General features: G+C 31.6%; 1 long non-coding RNA gene across 2 annotated transcripts; it reads left to right on the top strand.

Annotated features, from left to right (window-relative positions):
• The first annotated feature begins 761 nt into the window (after positions 1-761).
• Positions 762-3589, top strand: LOC139853185 (uncharacterized). Of its 2 annotated transcripts, none has more exons than XR_011761299.1 (5): positions 762-1035; positions 2120-2431; positions 2915-3022; positions 3102-3187; positions 3391-3589. It is a non-coding gene; the product is annotated as an uncharacterized lncRNA (long non-coding RNA). The 2 variants fall into 2 exon arrangements; XR_011761298.1 differs by having other exon boundaries at positions 2741-3022.
• Positions 3590-3942: the final 353 nt, after the last annotated feature.

The raw sequence follows: 3942 nt of genomic DNA, 5'->3' as shown, positions 1-3942 counted from the left end.
TCATATAGTTTTTACAAGTTTTAACGTTCGTGAATCACCGGCCAACTTGGGTGGTCAATTGTCTACATGAAACTCATTTCAAATAATCAAGTCTTAACAAGTTTGATTGATTAACATGTTAGAAATATTTAATCATGCAAATATAGTTTTCAATTAATATATAATCGTGAAAAAGTTCGGGTCACTACAGATGTTAATCAACGTTTGACTTTAATTATATATTTGAAATGTTTATGTTTAAAATATAGAAAAAGTAAACATTTGTCAACATCCGTCTCGACTCCGTCATGACCGTTGCAATGCTCCAGTACTAACTGTTTCGACCCCGCCTTACGCTTTTTCAACCTTAGTTATGTGTACTCAAATTTTTTGTATCAGATATTTTAACCCTTCCAATATGTGTCCTTCATTAAAAATAGTATATTTATATTTATTATATTTATGGTATAAAAAATATTAAGCAAATCAAATATGAAAGAAAAAATAGCGCCTAGACTATTTTGATGTTTCCATTCAATAATTTTGAATATTTTCATTTTTCAAATCCCTTCATTGCAAAATTAACTGGTTATCATTGTGCTGAATTGTCTTTGTACAATTCATTTTTATTTTTTAATATCTTTTCAACCAATCATAGGCGTACAACAATGCTCTAGAGTTAATGATTGACAGAATTACCCTCACCAAACTTTCAGCTCATAAAAACAAAATTACATTCTCTCACTTTCAATTTTTCCCCACAGCTCTTCTGTTACGTTTGAATACTTAGGGTTTTGCTTTTCTGAAATCGATTTTTTTGGGTGATGATTTGTCCATCAGATTTTAGGGTAGACTTACTCACTCCTTTCTGCGATTCGTTTTTATATTTCTTTTATTTGATTCATTGGAATTGGATTTGCGCATCGAAATTAGGGTTTTTTCCTCATTCATTACAATCGATTCAAGATTTGGAAATTGATTAGAGTTAAAAGAGATTAAATGATCACCATCGTTTTTGTAGTCACTGTCGATGACTTTACTGTTATCGTCGTCGAGGTAATTTTCTATTTTTTGTTGTTGTTATTTTTTGGATTCTGCCTTGAGAATCGATGTTGATGTATGTGTTGAGATTGCTATATTCGTTTCTGCCATTGTGTCAATTGATGATGTGTGTTAGGTTAATCAGTTTTTGATTTAATATTTTATTAGTTTTGTAGGTCACTTTTGTTAATTGTTTTGGGCAATTTGAATCGGTATGTCAAGTTGAATGGGTTTGATGGTTTAGTGGGACAATAAACGTGTGGTTACTGATTTCATAGTGATGTAAATGGGTGGTTTTTATTTACACACGTACTACTTGTAATTTGTAGGAGTATATATATTGCTTTTTTGGTATCAATAAAATCAACGCAGAGAGTTTTTTTTTTTACTCCATTCTTTCTGTCGTTCCCTTTTGTTTCTCACAGGTTAGTTATTTACATGAATTAATTTTGTTGTCAAATGTGAGTTATTAAGGGACCTGGTTCCAACAATGTGATGCAGATGTGTTATTAAATGTGTACCAACATGTCGTTTAATTGTTTCGTTATGTACAATTATTACTCTATTTTTCTCTCAAAGGACTAAAATCAAGTTTGGGTTTGTTTGACCTTCAAACACTGTTTAAACCCTTTTTAGGTGAGTACCTAACTGATGATTTTTTTAACGATTGCACAACTGTTGTCTGAAACTAAACGTTACTTGAATTGTATTGTTGTGTAGTCATTATGTTCTTGGGATGTATGCAAGAGGCCAGCAGCCTTAGACCATTTGTAACGGTCAATCATGTTGAAGCTGTTTAGAGTGTATTTATAATGCTTAAAGCATCATAGTATTTAAGATATTTAATAACTTACAAAACATGAAGGTAGTTGTAATCGTATTTTTGACTAATTTGCATTTTATATATTTTGCACAAGAAGTGTTTCCAATCAACCTGGTCCGTAAATTTGTCAATTTGGTTTGAACTTGTTTTGGAGGTGTGGCCCAGCCTCTTATTATGTTGCCATCTCTACTTGTCATGTATCTTCTGATTTTAATTTAATGCACATAATATGTCTTTTTTTTATTCTAATAATATTCTGCTTCTATTTTGTTACAGGTGTGTAACGCAGGTTGAAAATGAATCGACAGATGTGTGGAATTAATAGTTGATACACCTGTATGTGCACTTTATTGTATCAGTACTAGATAAAGTCTGCCTGTTTCAGATTCATGTAAACGTTTTGTTACGAATTTACATAAACGATTTTTATTCTAATGCGTTGATTCTGTTGTCATTGTTACTATGATCTTAAAACATTAATACAAAGTGCCGAAAAACAGTTGTCCCGGCTGCTGCAAAACTTAATTGTATAGACCACGGAGAGCAAAGAGATTGAAGTTTCAGTCAATGTCTTTCATGATGTTCGAGGTATGATTTTTAGTTCATAGAACGTATAATGCATTTAGTTGAACTGCTTTCCATTTCTAACAAACTAAGATTCATGTGGAGAGATAATAAATGTTTTTCTAGATTAACTTAACAAAGACTTATTATAGAGTTATACATATCTGTTATTCGTTATGTATATAGAATTTCTTCTTTTGTGATGGTCCGGTTTGAGATATGTTCTTGCCATATTTTTGTTTTTGCTTATTGAGGTTTGATACAAAGATGCATGATAAATAAGAGATGAATATGAATGCAAAGTAAAAGTTTTATGTTGTTTTGCACTTGCAGGTAACTAAATAGTTGTTCATTTGACTTCTTTCCTTTTTTTTTTTGCAAGTTTAAGGCCGGTAAATAGTACTTTGATGTATGAGATTTATTTGATAGATTTCTCTTTTGTATGCAAGTTAAACTGGAATGTTATATAATTTGTGTTAGTTCTTTGTTTTTGGCCATGCTATATAGTTTGATAGCGGGAAAGCGTCTAAGATGGCTTCAAATTGCGAGGCGGTGAACCGGCAAAGGAAGGACTTTAAAATTCTGATGACTTTTGTGTGAAAATACATATCGATCGTAAGTATTGATTATGTAATTAAAGTATCGTCTACATTGCATTTACCATATTCATTGTGTGGACTAATACGGCATTCAGTAGCAGGAAACATCATAAAGGAAGTAGAGGAGACAGTTAAAAAGCACCAGCCTTAGTTTCTTCTGAACATCTCATCTAACATAAAGGTGCACCAATCTCTAGTTTCATATAGTTAATGCCATAACAAGTCTAGCCATCTATCTAATACCAGATTTTCATTTACTATTTATGTTCAAACTTTGACACCACCACAGTACCCATTGTTGCTCAACGTTTAAGTTATGTAATAATTAAGATTATTTTTTATAACGTGTACCTTTATGCTTATACATGATTTGTTTATTTGTAGGTGGTACGTGATGATTGATGAAGATGCATGTTGATCCAAGACGTTCTTCATTGCTTTTCATTGTCTTTAGCTTTGTCAAATGTTATTCGAAGTTTTCATATGTTAGATTATTTGTGATTTTTTCATGTTTAGTATTTTTCATGTTATGAGAATAATTTATTGAAACATAATTATGTTATATTTCATATTTAATTTTTAGTACAAATTATTAATTGGGTGTTCATAATCATGTTAAATAAAAATCAAAACAGATAAAACTGCCCAAAATCCTAAAATCAAACCGGATTGGAATATCCGAACTGGACCTAATTAACTGAATTGAACCTGATTATCCGATCTGAATCCGATTATCCGAGTCAAGCTCGAATATCCGAACCGGATCCGAATACATAAATTCGAACCGAATCTGAACCGGAACCGAATACCCGAACCGGATCCGAATGTCGATTCGAAACCGATCCGGAACTACTATGACTTGATAGGACGCCGTATAATTACGTCGTAATAAACTTGATATAATATCATTATATAAGGACCATTTTTCATGATACT

Source organism: Rutidosis leptorrhynchoides, chromosome 6, assembly GCF_046630445.1.
Source record: "Rutidosis leptorrhynchoides isolate AG116_Rl617_1_P2 chromosome 6, CSIRO_AGI_Rlap_v1, whole genome shotgun sequence".
Classification (NCBI taxonomy): domain Eukaryota; kingdom Viridiplantae; phylum Streptophyta; class Magnoliopsida; order Asterales; family Asteraceae; genus Rutidosis; species Rutidosis leptorrhynchoides.
This window is presented reverse-complemented; position numbering and strand designations above follow the sequence as displayed.